Genomic DNA, 10,343 nt, shown 5'->3' on the forward strand with positions numbered 1-10,343 from the left:
GGCAGAAAACCAAAGGACTCAGAATAAATTCCAAAACTTGGGAGGCCTGTACATCTATCTGGGACTTCTTCCTAGGCAAGGAAATATTCCACAGGAGGAGAGAAACTTTCAGAGAAGAAGGAAGAAGCAGACTAAAATTACATCAACAATTTACAGAGGCATTGAGATACATTCTAGTGTTGATGCCGAGACCGGTTCTTGTACTTCCACATTGATATCAATGCCCTACCAAACCTCTTGGATCTTGATCTAAACTCAGATGCATCCTTACCTCCATCATCCCCACCACCACCAATCCCAACAGTCACTGCTGAATGCACCTCATGCAGCTGAGTCCGGACAGGGGACATCTCACGCTGCCGCTGCTCCCGAAACAGCTGGAGAAGCTTCTGTGCTTTCTCCTTCCCCCTTGGCGTTCCATTTGCTGCCACCAACACTAACGCTGGTATCACCCCCTCTTCCATTTGTCGTTGTCACTGCACAGAATTAGGAGGCATGACACTGCCTGCTCTTGCTCAGTGGGCTCACCATTGTCCAAGACTGCAGCAATCGAACCGATCAAACCTGGGGCTGATATTATATGTTTCTTTGCTGCAGTGTTTGAAGCTAGGTTTATGAAGACAGCAAGGACTTCTCAACCCATGTGTAGCTTGAAGGTCCTGCAGGAGCTGTAAGGAGAGATTGGAGTTGTTCGATGATGCCAAATGGAAGGAGGTAAGGGATGTTTGGGGGGTGAGTAGACAAGTTGAATAGGGCGTAGAGGGCATCATGCTTGCAGGAGTAGCTTCGAGAGTTATTGGCCTCTAGGAACTGGATCAGGAAAGGGACAGCTTCACTTGACCCAATGACAGGTTTGGCCTCATCAAGGCAGGAGAGATTGAGTAAGAGAGCGGTGGCTGCCTCGCAAGTCTCAAAGTTTGAATCATATCCTCGAGCAGGGGTACCACCCCAGCAGATAGCAACATTGTTTTGTTCCTGAGATCCCCCCACATGCAACACAGCAATAAGAATGCAAGGGAAGAAACAAAAAGGATGGCAGGAGATCTGGAACTAATTATTCAAATACGTTACTAGTAAAAATCCAGCGAAAATAGGTGGGGTTGATTTTATCAAATCCTCTAGTACACTCATGCATTTGATATATGTACACACCCATGTGCGTGCGAGCACACGTGCACGCATATATATATATATAGGGACCGAGGGAGGGAGGCAGGGAACTACAATCGAATGCTTCTAAAAGTATGTGGCCCCAAAGGCTTCCTGATGAAAGTCAACGATAATGCTTCCCGATGGAAATCAATGGTAGATCTTCCAAAAATAGAAATCCACACCATTAATTATGATCTACAATGTACGAATATCCAAACACTAAAATTATTTTAGAAGTCTCTTGCCTTTGCATCAAAAGAGCATAAAGTGAATGGTAGCAATATAGCAAGTGAACAAAAGTATATTACAGTCTACATGATTTGTAAATCCAAACCGTTGGTCTCATCTAAATATTTTTAAATTTATACAAATCAAGTTTTAGCTAATTTGGATGAATATAGCCTGTAGAACAAAACAAGACATGGGTCATACTGTTAAAATTATCCATTTTGTATCCATATGATATGTTGGTTAAAGTCCTCAAAAATACATGATTTATTATTTATAAATATTTTATACATCTCCGATCCTGATCAACAGTGTGGATGTCCATTTTGAGAGACCCAAAATTGAATTCCATAAGCAAGCATTTAAGGTCAACTGCTCTAAGAAGCATGTTGGCCCAATTCATATAGAGGAGTTATGCATACATACGTACATATATAGGCAACAGCACAATGGTCCAACTGGAGCAACTTGTGGTTGCTCCAACTGGCAAATGACAGAAATACCCTCCATGCATCATTCAAGATAACCTTATATACATGAAGGTATTTCTATCATTTGTGCCATACCATCAATGCATTAAAAAGTGAAGCAATCATCACATCAATAAATGCACGAGAAAGGTGCATCAATGACATGAAGCAAATGATGAAAATGCTGGTGCACATGTAAGGCTACAGAGAGCTTTCTTCATTCATTCTCTAGCAAATCAAATGGAGCCATCTGACCTACAAAATAAAAAGAACTTAAGAAATAATGACTCTCATACCTGTTATTGTTGACAGCAAGGTTGAAAAGTGCCAATGCTCCAACCTCCTGAGCTCTCTCATCTCCTTCACAGATAGCTGACTTCAAAAAACGGACAAGTGCCTCAGCAAAGCCCTGCGCACCCATATAGAACCTTGCCTCCTCATCATCCTTCAATATAAACCTTATCTGCTCCACAGCTTTGTGTTGTTTTCCAATATCATTACCCTCATTGAGCACAGTTAGCAAGCCTTCATTTCTTTCAAGCTCATCCACTTCATGGTCCTCACATGGGCCATTTTCCAAACTGTCCCTCTCATCCACTTTGGGTTCCTCTATTGCAGCATTCTCCTCCAATGGGACCACCTTCACACCCTTCATCTGGCAGGAGTCAATGGTCCCTGTAGATCTGGAATTCGTAGGATCTTGCTCTAATAAAGCCAGCCTCCAATAGTTCAGATCAAGAGATTCTGGTGGACCATCTGGAACTGGAACACCATTCTGTTCACACCAACTAGCAATCAGGCCTTTGACACAATAGTTTGGAGTTAAAGAGAGATGGGAGAGCTGCTGCTGGGTTTTGGGGCAAGTACTATGCCTGTCATTAAACCATTTCTCGATGCAGACACGCTCATATGTCTGCCCAGAAGAAATAATGACGGGATCATACATGAGTTGTAGGGAGATCGGGCATCGGAACTCCTCAGGCAGTATTGACATGTTTCCTGATTTCACCTCATGATGCTTAAAATCGAAAGAACTTTCGGTTAGCTGCCCCTCAAAAGCTTGGTTGTTCATATTGACACCCTCAAGAGAGCCTAGGACAGTAGGTGAACAAGGAGCAGATCGTTGAGAGTCGGTGTCATCTGGCATCTCACTTCTGAAAAGTTTGGAGTATTTTCTCATGAGATGCAATAAGTAAGCCACAATGGATTCCTTCCTATTGTCTTCCTCAGCGTGGGCTCTTTCAATCAGCTTCTTGAGAGCTCTTCTCTCAGTAAGAGCTGCTCTCGCTGAAGTAATGCCCAGCTTTAAAGCAGCTTGGTGGAAAATTTCAAGCTCAATGCCATCATTGGAATCACCATTAAATTGTTTTTCCTTTCGAAGCAATGTGATTACTTCCTCGCCTACTTGCTTCTCTGATGGATCCAAAATAAAAACAGCGCCCTCCAGCTGAGTAACAAGTTCCATGATCTGACAAGAATATATGAAAATATTATCTTCAGTAAACAAGAAACGTGAACTTTGTCAAAGATAGATACAGCAGATGGAAATTCAAAGTGTGAACCTAGACTAAGCTATCTATGACTGAATGGGAGACAAAGTCGACTCTCTAGCTTGTTTGGAATTGGTTATAGATTATATGGGATGGTATCATTTATTGTATGCAAGGAGATGGGAAGCAGCATCTCTAAAAGCTCAATGTTAAAGAGGAAAAATGAACTCATGACCAATCAAAATTTCTAAATTAGGTCAGGTAGATCTTTGATGTTTTTAACTGGCAAAAAGTATACGTATTCAGCTAGTATTTACCAAAAGACACTTAACTAAGCTCATGGCCGGTAGAAACTATATGGGTCAAAAATGTCATCTGGCATTATAAAAGGCAATAATAAGCTACATTGAACAAGGTTCAATTAAATAGCTAGATTATAAAGGTTCGACCATTAATTTGATCATTTGTAATATGTGTGTGTAAGGTGCAGCTAGCTCTGTGCCATTGACATATATAGCAATTTATCGATACAGGCTCCAGCACATCATCATTACTGTCTTGCAATTGTTTAACCACAAAGAAGAACTTTAATATGATACAAATAACCTAGGACATTTCGCATATAGGGTCTCAAACATTAGCCCTTATGACAGGTTCCTGATTTTACCTAGTCTCTGGATGACTTGATTTTTTCTCCTAAGATCACCATTAATCCAGGAGCTAGGTCTCAAATCAGAACTGACCAATCTATATGTTGCTCATGTAATAGAATATAAAAGTTATTACCAGAATGGCTCCAAGCAGTTAAGATGTATTCAAGGAAAACAGTAATTTCCTTCATTTTTTGCAGCATTGTTTTGGGAATAACGCTATTTCTCAGACAGGAGATGTTTAAGGATAATTTTGCATAGAAGAGTTTCGGTTATATATGTCATAGTAATTTGCACAAAGGAGATCATGATGTGAAAGAGCAAACATATGATTGTCAAAAAAACAGTGTACAAAAGAAACAGAAACAGGAAGATTTTATAGTCTTTGAAAGCAATGACCCATATTACAGCATGTCCTTTACTAGTTCAATCTCTAATCCATACCTGACAACCAATGGCTAGAGGAACTATGTCTTCAACACGCCGAAGACTTTCTTGGAGAGCACATCTTGTCTTCTCAAATTTCATAAGAATGGAATCCCCAGTTATAGCCTAATAATTGAGAAAGAGAAATAGACATAAGATGCAGCATCAAGATGGAGCATATGTTAGCCTCTAAACCATTCCAGCCATTACAGCACATGAAGCTAAGTTATGCTTTATGGTAAGGCAAATGATACAAAATTAATGTTCTATATTAAGACTATAACATTATTATGCACCCTCTCATCCAAGGGAATAGGGGTCCAATTAGATACATATTAAAATGAGAATATATCTGACATGAGAGCATAACATAATATCAGAGCTCATGCAAAGAATAAGTATTCTTAAACACACCTATGTTTCTAGAGAAAGCTTTTGCATAAAATAACAATAATAGTAGCTGAATTGCATAAAGCTTCATACAGAGGCTTGTAAAAGATTAAATCAACAAACACCAATTCATGATATCCTAACCTGCAAGTTGCAATAACATTAACAAAACTAATTCACGAAAGAATAAACAAGGAAATTATTCTTCTAGGAAAACTTGTTAGAAGTAAATCCCTACATGTCTCCAGGAAGCCTTGAGACACATAAACTTGATAAACTTGTAGGAGTGTGCATATAAAATAATTGTAGCTCAATGTTTTCTGGTGCACCGAACTGACAGCTTTGTCAATTTTTTTCAAAGCATGGCCACCATTATTTGCTATGAGCTAGAAAAATAAACAAAAAAAAAAAAAAAAAATCCTAAATGCCACCATTTGGTTAAGAAAAATTAAAGCATCAGATGACCACATAGTCAATTAGCAGAATAGAATAGACTCACCAAGTAAAGCTTGCTGCATTCTGCGCAATGCAGAAGAAGGCCCTTGGCCTTGTTGAGAGCTACATGCAATGAACATAGTGCCTGTAAACCAGACTTGCTTCTAGGTCTTGCATCCTCCAAGACTGGAAAGATCCCCAAAACTTTACAAACAATTGCAGAAAGTTGTTTACACATGCCGCCATGCAACTGCATACAAAGAGCAAAATTTTCTCAACCACTTAATCCTGATACCCCCTCTGGGATAAAAGTAAACTAAAAAATGATTTGACTTATAGTTTCTCCCAAGGCCCTTGTAAACATCCAATAATATCAATAGTAGTATCAGAAAATCCCTTCGGGCAACATTGTACAATTACCATTTGTATTCAATAAGAGAAGTGGAAAAAGTACCAACTCATTCAAAAATAAAATGTTGCAAGGAATTGTTAATAAGCCAGACGACTCATAACAAGACCTTTATTAACTTCAATAAGAATATTACCTACAAGGAAAAGAATAAACAATACATCGATGGGTAGTTTGTGATCCATGACAAAACATTAATATCTGAAGCTCATTACAATTATATTCACATATAACCAGTTACAAGTAAAAGATGCAACAATAACAACTTCCTTTTATTGATCAATTTTATGAGAAAGTGAAGCCTTCCATTTAATTTGGTTATACAAATCAGCTTGGTGAGGAGACCTTTGAATCACCGGGTGCAAACAGATTCTCTTCGACCTCACCAGAATCCATAGCTCCCTTCAATCGCACCTAATTACCTACAAAGAAAATTAGAAGCTCCAAACGCGAGGCTACGCTCATTAAAGAAGAACAACAATAACAATCATGAGGTTATGCAGTAATTCTTTTCCAAACTCAATTAACTGAAAAGAAGGAAATAAACATCAACTAGTAGCCCGAAGCATTCAACATAAAATTCATTCCCGTTCCACATTCCCGGCCGCAACTAAAATCAAGACCATTTAAGGAATAAAAAACCTCGGATAAAAACAAAATGTTCGCTTTATTTACCAAAACGAGAATTCATCCAGAATTTAAAAAAAAAAAAAAAAAAAAAAAGCTCACGCCGAAATCAAAAAATAAAAAGAAAAAAAATGCATTCCAATAATTCATTCTTCAAATAAAATTAGATCTCAGGACCCAGATAGACGAAAATGTATTAGGTATTTCGACTCAACATTTGCAAGACTTCATCAAAAAAAAAAAAAAAATACAACTAAAAATGGACATCACTCACACCAGACTGGTGTGAACACCCGTACCAGCCAAAAAAGAAAATGGACATTAAAAATATATCGAGAAAAGAAGATATACGGTGAAATCACATTAAAAATCTTAACTTTTCCTTCAATGCAATATTAATTATTATCCAAACACAAAAATTAATTGAAATTGCATTTCAAACCTCGAAAAACATTAACATCAAGATAATCACAGGGAAGAAATTCCCAAAATTCTTAAAAAAAAAAACTCGGGAATCCGAATGTTCGTTATCCCCTAATCCGATTCAAAGCAGAAAAATACCCAAAAATCCAGAAATCCTGCCAAGGAAACTTCGTCCGCGAGCCCCGGAAGAGATCGAGAGATGGCGCTCGGTCCCGAACCATCGAGATCTCATCCCCTCCAGCCCGCCAAATTAGGGTTTCTTCGAATCCGAAGCCCAGGGGAGACGAGGCCACGGTATTTTCTCGCAGCAAACAAACAGAGAGAGAGAGAGAGAGGGAGGGAGGGAGAGCAGTGAGATCGAAGGGTACGAAAGAGATTCTCCTCAGATTATATATACTAGCGATTAAAATAATTAGAATAGAATATTACCTTTTGTAAATAAATAATTTATCTTAATCATATCGAATAAAAAAAATACGCATCGGAACTCGAGAAACATCAGAATCAGAAATCTCGACCGTCCATTTTGCAAGCTTATCCTTAACGGCGGTATTCCCTTATAACGGACTTTCTCCATACCTATCACTAGAATTACTGTTGTTGGTCAGGTTTTTCCCTGGAAACGAATCTCTGTAATTTTCGATTTTTGCATTTTAATGACCGTTTTCTATGTATTTATATAACTAATCCCACGACCTGGACCCTTAAAAAACCTTTTGCAAAATTGATTTAAGGAATCTTTCATATTTAATTGATTATTATACATACATAAAATATAAATATATAAATACAGAATATTGTATGAACGAATATCAGAAACTTATAATATTGACATAACCGGAGATCGTTGTTAGAACGGACCAATGAAAAATGATAAATAATAATAAAAAATATTATTATTTTTTAAATTATTTAATTTAAAAATGATTTTTGGCTCTTTTGGTTTATAAGAAGAATATTTTTTCATTAAAAAATTTTTAAAAAAATAATACCTAAATATATGATATCTGGGAAGTAGTTTTTGCTTATTTAATTAACCATAAAAAAATTATAAATTTTAGAATATCTCATATTCGATTGTATATTTTTTTAAAAAATTATATAAAATATTTATTATATTCTTAATAAATTGAAAGATTTTATTTTATTTTATTTAAAATTTAAAAATATTTTTAAAAAAAATTATAACTTTCAACAGATGGATGTGAATTTTTTTTTTTATAAAATATAAAAATTTATTTCTATAAAAATGCTGCTTCTCACCTTTCTCTCTTTTTTCTTAAATTTTAATTAAAATAAAATATTTATTTATTTTCTTATTGATCATCTTTTCTCTCTCCTCTTATCTAGAACCAACAACAGCTTATATCTTTATATCAATTTTTTTTTAAGATTGAAGAGGCTAATCCCTTCTTCAAATTCTATATTTCCATGCTTGGTGCACGTTGACAAGAAAATCTCATTTTCTATTAATGTTGTTACCAGTGATATACTCTTAAAATTTTTAAAAAAATAAAAAATATTTATATGATAATAAATTATTAAAATTAAAGACGCAAACAAATCGAATTACTCAAATTCGATTCAACTTGATTATTAACGAATTCAAATAGTTTGAATAATTTTTTAAATCAAATTTAAATAATAAAATATTTGACTCAAAAATTTATGAACTATTCAGATTTATATATATTTTATAATATTATTTATATAATATATATATTATTAATAAATTAAAATTTAATTTTAAATTTGAATCTAATTTATTTGGTATTCGAATTGAATTGAGTCAACCTTAATTTTTATCTATTTTCATCAAATTTAACTCAAACTTCAGATATTAAGATTTACTTAACTTACAGTCAAATTTTAAATTTAAATATTTTAATCGAATTGAGTTCTAACTTTCAATTTTTTGATTTGGTTCAATCTGATTATACCCCAATCAATATAACTCTCTGTAATGAATTTTTCTTTTTAAAACATGTTATATATGACATGGCGGGGGGATCTAAAGCTGTTAAATATAACGTCTCGTTGTTCTAATCCTTGGACCGAGTACTCTCATAAATTCCGTGGATCCAGCGGCGCGGCTCCTATGGCTTGTTTTCCGGATGGGACGAGGATAAGGACTCCACGGAAATAGTTATCAATTGGACGGATGGGATTGAAGGGATTGGAGGAGCTCGTTGATCTGACGGTTGTGATTGGTTCTGCGAGCTTGATGCGGGTTGTTTCGTCGTTTCGATGGCAGTTGGTTCGAAGTATTCGCCGGCATTGTCTCCCGGGATTTGAGGCAGTCATTGCCGACTTCGGCATCCACTGGCTGGTGCCGATGGCGGCAATAGATATTCTTTAGTTGACGAATTTGTCGTCATTAATACAGTCCGATACCAGGGGAATCCTGGCCATGCGTGACCAGAGGGAGAACAAAGGCTTGGACCAATCTATTGAGGAGATTTGAAAATGACACTTAATAATAATTAATGAGTAATTAGGGGGGTAGGAAAAAAAAAATTGATAATATGACCTCTCATGTATTGTATTGGACTAGCTTTATTTGTATAAAATATTTTTGACATCTAGCGAATGCTTTTAGAATGCAATAAAGGGGAAAAGAAAACAAAAACGTTATTTAGATGACAAAAATCTATATAAAAACAATGTTAAGTAGAGCAATATATTAGAGAGAGAATTGTTTCTGTATAATCAAAATACAAATTTAATCTAACAAGGTGGACTACTTTGTTTGTGTAGTGAGATTACATTGTGCTCGATATAATATGAGCATGACAAAAGGTGCTTCGTGTGATATCATTGGCAAAGATTTTTCATATTTTTCTATACTAATTCATTTAGGACCTATTCGAATGGTTGATCTCAAAATTTCATGAAATCTATAGATTTAAAAATTAGACTAGACTAGATCTATATTTATAAATATTTAAAAAAATTTTAAAGTGAGCCAGCCTGAATATCATATGGAGAAAAAAGATCCCTTAGCTTTGTTTGATTTTGATAATTGTATTGGCTCAATCGATAAATTTCATGAGATTTTAAGTCTAATCATCCAAAGAGAACTTTAGTAATGAAAATAAACTATGAAAAGTTTGAGCTGATCGTGATTAAAATTTAATCAAAGTTATATGGTACAAATATACTTATTTAAATGGATTGCTAGTAGCTTCGGTCTCCAAGTTTATATACAGTTATATATGTTTGACCCGATTCTCCTTATTCACTGAAACTCTGCCGAGAGTAGATTATAGGTGCAGCATCTCTAAAGCCATCATGTCCATTATGGAAATTCTTTTCCAAAGACGCACTCTTTACAGAAGCCATTTGCAAATCGTTCATGTTGGTCATTCCCTCACTAAAAAAATAATGAGAATTATGTTATTTTAGATCTTTCAGATTAATCAAAGAATTGAGAGTCCAATCATGACTTCTAATTGGATTAGTTTGTTTTTTTCTTGCCTTCCCTAGTATCACTGGTAATGCATTTTTTTAAAAAAAATTACTTGCTTTGTAACCATTAGTTTCCCTTCTGCCTTTCTATAAATGGCTTTCATAATTTAGTAATTGGACTAAATTCTTCAAGAACTACAAACTATGGTGAAGAAGCCAAACAAATATCTAATTC

The 10,343-nt window shown here is 35.4% G+C and overlaps 1 pseudogene; it reads right to left on the reverse strand.

Annotated features, from left to right (window-relative positions):
- On the reverse strand, positions 1-6,824 carry LOC105038656 (U-box domain-containing protein 45-like; annotated as a pseudogene).
- Positions 6,825-10,343: the final 3,519 nt, after the last annotated feature.

Source organism: Elaeis guineensis, chromosome 1, assembly GCF_000442705.2.
Source record: "Elaeis guineensis isolate ETL-2024a chromosome 1, EG11, whole genome shotgun sequence".
NCBI classification, from domain to species: Eukaryota; Viridiplantae; Streptophyta; class Magnoliopsida; order Arecales; family Arecaceae; genus Elaeis; species Elaeis guineensis.